The sequence below is a fragment of the Delphinus delphis genome, chromosome 16 (assembly GCF_949987515.2).
Source record: "Delphinus delphis chromosome 16, mDelDel1.2, whole genome shotgun sequence".
Lineage (NCBI taxonomy): Eukaryota > Metazoa > Chordata > Mammalia > Artiodactyla > Delphinidae > Delphinus > Delphinus delphis.
The window spans coordinates 12,100,709-12,109,962 of record NC_082698.1 but is presented as its reverse complement, the minus strand read 5'-3'; the positions used below and the strand labels follow the sequence as shown (position 1 = coordinate 12,109,962).

The following is a 9,254-nucleotide window of genomic DNA, read 5'->3' as shown; positions in this document are numbered from 1 at the left end:
GCAAGGATGCAGAGATACTAGATCACTTATATATGTTGCTGGTGGGAATGTACAATGGTAGAGTCACTCCAGAAAACACTATTACAGTTTCTTTAAAAACTAAACATGCAACTACCATATGACTGAACAATTGTACTACTGGGCATTTATCCCAGAGAAACGAAGGCTTATGTCAACACTTACACCTGTACATGAGTGTTTACAGCAGCTTTATTCATAATTGCCAAAAGTGGAGACAACCCAGATGTCCTTTGACGGATGTATGGTTAAACAAACTATGGTACGTAGTATGGAATACTATTTAATAAAATGGAACAGGGACTTCCCTGGTGGTCCAGTGGTTAAAAATCCGTCTTCGAATGCAGGGGACATGTCTTCAATCCCTGGTCGGGGAGCTAAGATCCCACATGCTGCGGGGCAACTAAGCCTGCACGCTCTGGAGCCCACGTAACACAACTAGAGAGAAGCCCATGCTCCATAAAGAAGAGCCCGCACGCCACAACGAAAGATCCTGCATGCCGCAACAAAAAGACCCGATGCAGCCAAATTAATTAATTAATTAAAAAAAAAGATTTTAAAAGATGGAACAAACTATTAATATAAACAACATGAATGAATGACTCTTCAGAGAATCATTCTGAGTGAAAAAAAAGAAATCCAATTCTAAAAGGTTACACACTATAATGGTTCCATTTATATAACATTCTTAAAATGACAAAAATATAAAAATGTAGAACAGATTAATGGTTGCTTGGGACCCAGCAATGGATGGGGGTAGGAGGGAAGTGGATGTAACTATAAAAAGGCAAGAAAGAGGGATCCTTATGGTGACAGAAACATTTTGTATCTTGCCCGTATAAATGTTAATATTCTGGTGGTGACACTGTACTATAGTTTTGCAAGATGTTACCATTGGGGGAAACTATATAAAGCATAGAAGAGATCACTCTGTGCTAATTCTTAAAACTGCATGTGAATCTACATTCATCTCAAAATTAAATTTTTTATATACCTTTATTGGAGTACAATTGCTTTACAGTCTTGTGTTAGTTTCTGCTGTACAGCAAAGTGAATCAGCTATATGCATACATATATCCCCATATCCCCTCCTTCTTGACCCTCCCTCCTACCCTCCCTATCCCACCCCTTTAGGTCGTCACAAAGCACCGAGCTGATCTCCCTGTGCTACGCAGCAGCTTCCCACTAGCTATCTATTTTACATTTGGTAGTGTATACATGTCAGTGCTACTCTCTCACTTTGTCCCAGCTTCCCCTTTGTCCCCTGTGTCCTCAAGTCTGCTCTCCACGTCTGCGTCTTTATTCCTGTCTTGCCACTAGGTTCATCAGGGCCATTTTTCTAGATTCCATATATACGTGTTAGCATACGGTATTTGTTTTTCTTTTTCTGACTTACTTCACTCTGTATGACAGACTCTAGGTACATCCACCTCACTACAAATAACTCAATTTCATTCCTTTTTATGGCTGAGTAATATTCCATTGTATATATGTGCCACATTTTCTTTATCCATTCGTCTGTCAGTGGACATTTAGGTTGCTTCCATGTCCTGGCTATTGTAAATAGTGCTGCGGTGAACATTGTGGTACATGTATCTTTTTGAATTATGGTTTTCTCAGGGTATATGCCCAGTAGTGAGATTTCTGGGTCATATGATAATTCTATTTTTAGTTTTTTAAGGAATCTCCATACTGTTCTCCATAGTGGCCGTCAAAATTAAATTTTTAATTAAAATTTTAAAAACCACAGGAGGTCTTTGAACTTTCCAAACAGGTTCAGAAAACAGGAATCTTTGTTTGATGTTGTCCTTGTGCAGATAACAGATGAAAATCAGGAGTTGGCTCCACTAAGGGATATCAATACTGTCATCCCGATGCACAACGAAAGGAAAGGGCAATTTCTGCACAGTCTACTTCAAAACACTGGAACAGATTTTAATAATTCTGGAATGAATGAGAACATTTGACAGAGGCATTGTTTTCGTTTTTAAATTTTCCTCCAAGGCACAAAGCAGCTCAACAATGTCCAGGGCATATTGCTTCACCAAGGTTTTTTATCCAATGATGCGGCAAGCAGGATGACTCAAGGCTACACTCTTGTGTTAGGGAAAATCCAATTTTGGTAAAGTTCCCACTTTTTCCAGTTTAGCCTTTTATACTCAGACAATAGAGGCCATGTAATGTATTCTCAGGACATAAGGGACCACTTCAGCTTTGTTGGCTCCATAATTCTGTAGGTAAGAATCTTGCCACAGGAACTTCCCTGGTGGTCCAGTGGTTAAGAATTCACCTTCCAATGAAGAATTCGCCTTCCAATTCGCCTTCCAAGGGATCGACGCAGGTTCGATCCCTGGTCGGGGAACTAAGATCCCACATGCCGCAGGGCCACTAAGCCCTCGCACCACAACTACTGAGCCCGCGTGCTCTGGAGCCCGTGCACCACAACTAGAGAGAGAAAACCCGCGTGCCACAACTAGAAAGAAGCCTGCGTGCCGCAACAAAAGATCCCGCATGACTCAACGAAGATCCCGCATGCCACAACAAAGACCCGTTGCAGCCAAATAAGTAAATAAATAAATATTCTTTAAAAATAAAATAAAGTGGCTGCATCATTTAACAAAAAAAGTCTTGCCACAGGAGATGCATTCTGACTTTTGTGCTTCATCATGTTGAATGAAACAAGTAAACCGTAAGGATACATAAACGTTGTTACACACTCTTTTGTGTGCTTTCCCAGCTGGTATCGAGGTATAAATATACAGATATTCATAATCACAGTGACACCTCACATTCTCAATTCATATCAAAGAAAACTATTTTGGATATTATAACATGTGAATGATGACAATTACGAAATACCAAATGTACATCAGTTTACATGCTACCTTTTACTTATTTAGTATGAAAGAATGTTTTAATAAAAATATAATTTGTGGGAATTCCCTGGTGGTCCAGGGCTTAGGACTCCAAGCAGCCACTGCCAGGGGCCCAGGGTTCAATCCCTGGTCGGGGAACTAAGATCCCACAAGCTGCACGACGTGGCCAAAAAAACATCATATCTGAAAATTAACTCAAAATGGATCAAAGATCTAAACATAAAAGCTAAAACTAAAACTCTTAGATGAAAATATAGGCATAAGTCTTCATCACCTTGGACTAGGCAATAGTTTCTTAAGTATGACACCAAAAGCACAAGCAACAAAAGGGAAAAAAAGATAAATTATACTTCATCAAAGTAAAAAATGTTGTGCTTCAAAGCATAACATCAAGAAAATGAAAAGACAATCCACAGAATGGGAAAAAAAATTGAAGATCATATATATGATAAGGGACTTGTACCTAGAATATATAAAGAGCTTATACAACTCAATAATAAAGTGACAATTGGGACTTCCCTGGCGGTCCAGTGGTTAAGACTCCGCACTTCCAGTGCAGGGAGCACAGGTTAGATCCCTGGTAGGGGAACTAAGATCCCACATGCCGTGCGATGTGGTCACAAAAATTAAAAAACGTTTTTTAAATGACAATTGACCCAATTATCAACCCGGGCAAAGGATCAGAATAGACATTTCTCCAAAGATATACAAACGGTCAATAAGCACATTAAGATGCTCAACGTCATTAGCCATCAGGGAAATGCAAACCAAAACCACAATGAGATGCCACTTCACTTCTCAGCAATTCCACTCCTAGTTATGTACTGAAGAGAGATTAAAAACCTATATCTATGCAAAAACTTGTACATGAGTGTTTATAGCAGCATTATTCACAATGACCAAAAAATAACCACACCACAAATATCCATCGACTGACGAATTGATAAATAAAATGTGGCATAAGCCATACAATGGGATACAATCGGCAATAAAGAGAAATGAAGTACTGATACAAGCTACAATACGGATGGAACTTGAAAACATGCTAAGTGAAAGAAGCTTGTCACAAAAGACCACATATTTTATGATTCCATTAATATGAAATGTCCAGAATAAGCAAATCTATGGAGACAGAAAGTAGATTAGTGGTTGCCTAAAGTTAGGGGGATTAGGAGGAAGTAGAGAGAGACTGCTAATGGTTACAGGATCTCTTTTTGCACGGACAAAATATTCTAACGTTGAGTGTGGCTATGGTTGTCTCAACTGTCTTTGGTTGTCTCATGTCCAGGTTTATTTGACAGCAGCTCCTGCCCTGGATGGGAAAGTGATTCTGTGTCTGCCCTGATTCCAACAACTCTGGGTATACTAAAAGAAACATTGAATTGTATACTTTAAATGGGTTAATTGTGTGGTGCATGTCAATAAAGCTGTTATAAACATATATATGTATAATCTGCACAAAAGAAAGCCATGAATCCACACTGATATAAATAAATGAACGAATACATAAACAAATGTGTAATGGGGAAGAATACACAAATCTTCCACGCAAAAGAATTCTAAATAACTATGTAAATACTTTGCTCTCGGGGAGGTGAAGCATAACTCCCCAGTGCGTAAGCACGGGCTGCACACAGTAACCTTCATCCAAAGGGCACAGTAATAAAAGGAGGAGGAACAAGTCACTTTACAGGGAAGAAACCTGACAAACACCACCTAGGCCCGTTGATCAAGGTTAACACCAACAGTGCTACCATGCTGATAGCATACACCCTTGATACAATGAGAATGGTAATTTACCTCCGTGGTCCTCCTACCAAAAGCCAAAGGAGAGGAGATCAGCTCGGTGCTTTTGTGACCACCTAGAGGGGTGGGAGGGAGACGCAAGAGGGAGGAGATATGGGGGTATATGTATATGTATAGCTGATTCACTTTGTTATAAAGCAGAAACTAACACACCATTGTAAAGCAGTTATACTCCAATAAAGATGTTAAAAAAAGAAAAAAAAAAGCCAAGGGAGGTGAGGGTGGAACTGACAAATCCCAACTGAGGGACATTCTGCAAAATATCTGACCAGTACTCTTCAAAGCTGTCAAAGTCATCAAAAACGAGGGAAGTGTGAGAAACTATCAGTCAGGAGAAGCTTAAGGAGATAAGGTAACTAATATAACGCAGCATCCTATATGGGGTTCTGGAACAGAAAAAAGACACTTGGTAAAAACTTAGGAAATCTGAATAAAGTATGACTTCAGTTAGTGATAATGTCTCAATAACTGTTCATGCACTATGACAAATGTACCATATGCTAATTTAAGATGTTGATAATAGAGGAGACTGGGCGTGGGTATATGGGTACTCTCTATACTATCTTTGCAATTTTGCTATTAATATTAAACTGCTCTAAAATAAAAAGGTCTTTTTAATTTTTTTGTTTTTGAAAAGGAAAGGCAGAGAGCTCTCCTCTTCAGGCTTGCAGAAGGCAAACCTTCAGCTTTCTTTGGTTGTCTCATATCCAGGTTTATCTGACAGCAGATGCTGCTGCCCTGGTTGGGGAACTGACCCTGTGTCTGTTACAGCCCCGAAGATTGGCCTCAAGTCCATCTCCTAAAGAGTTGGTGACAACATCACCAAGGCAACTGGTTATGGAAGGAGCTAAGGACATCAGTGAAACTGACCCTTCAGAATGGACAGGCTGGACTGCAGTGGTCATCTTGTTCTCAAAGAACCAGCCAGGGACACACAGAAACAGGAAAACATTGAGAAGGGTGGAAATGACAGTATTGATGAGATGGTCTGCCTCATCCAACACATGAGGCACAGGGCTGTGGCCAAAGATCTCTCTGGAACATTAGTGAGATCATGGAGGCTGCCCATCTGTGGGCTACAGTATCCATGACCCCCGTCCTTTCTACAGCACGAAGACGTCAGCTGTGTGACAGGATGACAGTTAGGTAATAGGGCACAGAGGAGGATGTTTCCACAGTCAGTTGACCACCACCCTCACGAAAGTAAGGCCAACATGTTTTTTTTAAACCTATATTTCTTCTCAATCCTGGAGGAAGTGAGGTGAATCAGCTTTCAAGAAAGCAATTTGGCATTGTCTATCAAGAAACTTTCAAAGGTCAGCCCATGTGAACCAGTAATTTCACTTCTAGGAATCAGCCCTGGGGAAATAATCCAAAATGAGGTCAAAACCCAGGAAATGTTCTTTACTGTTAATAATGAAAAATTGCTAACAATTTCAATAACCATTAGAGGAATGACTAAGTAAATCATAGTACATATAATTACAGCCATATGATTGTCATTGTTAAAAATACTTGTGAAGGGTTTTCAATGACATGCAAAAATATGGTGAAAAAGCAGGATATAATATCAAATTTAAGACATGACCTCAAAATTGGGCAGGAGGGGGAGGGAACATTTATATGCAGTGTTAATAATAGTTATCTCTAGGAAGCATGATTAGTGGTCATAGATAGCTCTTTTTTTGAAAATTGCCAACATTTTTCAGATTTTCATCAGTGAACATGTATGAAATTTTTAATAAAAAATAAATAAAACACCCAATCAAAAAATGGGCGAAAGATCTAAATAGGCATTTCTCCAAAGAAGACATACAGATGGCCAAGAGCACATGACAAGCTGCTCAACATCACTAATTATTAGAGAAATGTAAATCAAAACTACAATGAGGTATCACCTCACACCAGTTAGAATGGCCATCATCAGAAAATCTTCAAAGAACAAATGCTGGAGAGGGTGTGGAGAAAAGGGAGCCCTCTTGCACTGTTGATGGGAATGTAAATTGATACAGCCACTATGGAGAACAGTATGGAGATTCCTTAAAAAACTAAAAATAGAGCTACCGTATGATCCAGCAATCCCACTCATGGGCATATATCTGGAGAAAACCATAATTCGAAAAGATACATGCACCCCAGTGTTCACTGCAGCACTATTTACAATAGCCAGGACATGGAAGCAACCTAAATGACCATCAACAGAGGAATGGATAAAAAAGATGTGGTGCATATATACAATGGAATATTACTCAGCCATAAAAAAGAATGAAATAATGCCATCTGCAGTGACATGGATGGACCTAGAGATTGTCATACTATGTGAAGTAAGTAAGACAGAGAAAGACAAATATCAGATGATATTGCTTATATGTGGAATCTAAAAAAATGGTACAAATGAACCTATTTACAAGACAGAAATTGAGTCAGATGTAGAAATCAAACTTACGTTTATGAAGGGGGAAAAGGGGGAGGGATATATTGGGAATGACATATACACACTACTATATGTAAAATAGATAACTAATAAGAACCTACTGGGGACTTCTCTGGTGGCGCAGTGCTTAAGACTCCACACTCCCAACACAAGTGGCCCGGGTTCGATCCCCGGTTGGGGAACTAGATGCCACATGCATGCCGCAACTAAGAATTCACATGCCACAACTAAGGAGCCCACCTGCTGCAACTAAGACACCCACACAACCAAATAAATAAATAACTAAATATTTAATAAATAAATAAATAATTAAAAAGTGCTTTCTAAAAAAAAAGAACCTACTGTACAGCACAGGGAATGCTATTCAATACTCTGTAATGACCTATGTGGGAACAGAATCTAAAAAAGAGTGGATATGTGTATATGTATAACTGACTCACTTTGCTGTACAGCAGAAACTAACACAATGTTGTAAATCAACTATACTCCGATTAAAAAATTAATAAAAAAATAATAAAATAGGGACTTCCCTGGTGGTCCAGTGGTTAAGACTTTGCACTCTCAATGCAGGGAGCCCAGGTTTGATCCCTGGTCAGGGAACTAGATCCTGCATGTCGCAACTAAGAGTCCGCATGCCGCAACTAAAGGTCTCGCCTGCCACAATGAAGACCCGGCGCAGCCAAATAAGTAAATATTTAAAAAGAAAAATAGTCTACCTGTGACTATTTATTTTTTAAAAAGTAAACAAATACAATAAAACCAACAAAAAGAATGTCTTGGCCAAAGTTTATTTTTTAAAAAGTAAACAAATACAATAAAACCAACAAAAAGAATGTCTTGGCCAAAGTTAAGGATGTTGTAGCAGACTGCTAGTTACCTCCCAGTATCCTCCCAGTATCTCCTTCTTTTTTTTTTTTTTAAGAGAGCCCTGATTTTCAGGTGGACACAAGGGCACCCAGGTCAAAGACTCATTTCCTTGTCTCCTTTGCAGCTAGGAGAGTCATGTGACTGAACTGTCAAGAGATATGAGCAGAGGAGTTATAAAAATGAGTTAGGACTTCCCTGGTGGCGCAGCAGTTAAGAATCCACCTGCCAATGCAGGCGACACGGGTTCGATCCCTGGTCTGGGAAGATCCCACATGCTGCAGAGCAGCTAAGCCCATGCGCCACAACTACTGAGCCTGTGCTCTAGAGCCTGCAAGCCTCAACTACTGAGCCCACGCGCTGCAACTACTGAAGCCCGCATGCCTGGAGCCCGTGCTCCATGACAAGAGAAGCCACCACAATGAGAAGCCCATGCACTGCAACGAAGAGTAGCCCCCGCTCGCCGCAACTAGAGAAAGCCCGTGTGCAGCAACAAAGACCCAACGCAGCCAAAAATTAAAAAATATAAATTAATTAATTAAAAACAGAAAGCTTATTTTAAAAAAAAAAAGAATGACTTAGAGGTAGAATCTAGGGCTTAAATTGTAAGGCTGATGAGTTTTGCCTGCATCTTCGAGTCTTGGTGGGAAGGGGGTTACTGGGCAGAGTCAGCTGGTGGGGTTTGGCGGCAGAGAAATAAGGAGCCTAAAGGTGATAGCTTCAGAAACAGGCAACCTCCGACCCCAGGCCCCAGGCAGCCCTATCTGTGTCCCAGCACTTGAGCTGGAAGCTCCTCTGAAAATGAGATTTGGCCCTGGAGGACCTGGAAGCTGAGACAGATGGGAGCCCACGTGGGGCAGCTGGACCCTTGTCCTGGCTTTCCCCAATCCTTTCTATTCGGTCCGTCTGTAGGCAGCCTACAGGAATCTCTCACCAGTTGCCTTAAAGGTGACATCGTTCAGACAGGCTCAATGCCCAGTGTCTTTCCTTCCATAGCCCTTTGATCAGCCTTTCATTTAATAACCGAAATCATAGGGCTGTGCAGCCAGCCAGTTCTATCAAGGATTGGAGCCCTCCTGAAACCTACAAGAATATCTAGCATTTGGTGGGGAGACAGTATTCATCAGAAATCGTCCCAGTGCTGTGCTCCATGCAGCGCTAGTTCCAAAAAAAGGTATGGGGGAAGGTGGTTTTTCTCTGCCCAAATATATTTGGGAGATACTTCATGTTCTATCCTAATTTAGGAAATTCACACT

At 40.4% G+C, this 9,254-nt stretch overlaps 1 non-coding gene across 1 annotated transcript; it reads left to right on the top strand.

Moving 5' to 3' along the window:
• Positions 1 to 7,661: 7,661 nt before the first annotated feature.
• TRNAE-CUC (transfer RNA glutamic acid (anticodon CUC)) lies at positions 7,662 to 7,734 on the top strand. The gene has a single exon. It is a non-coding gene; the product is annotated as a tRNA-Glu (tRNA).
• The last annotated feature ends 1,520 nt before the right edge of the window (positions 7,735 to 9,254 follow it).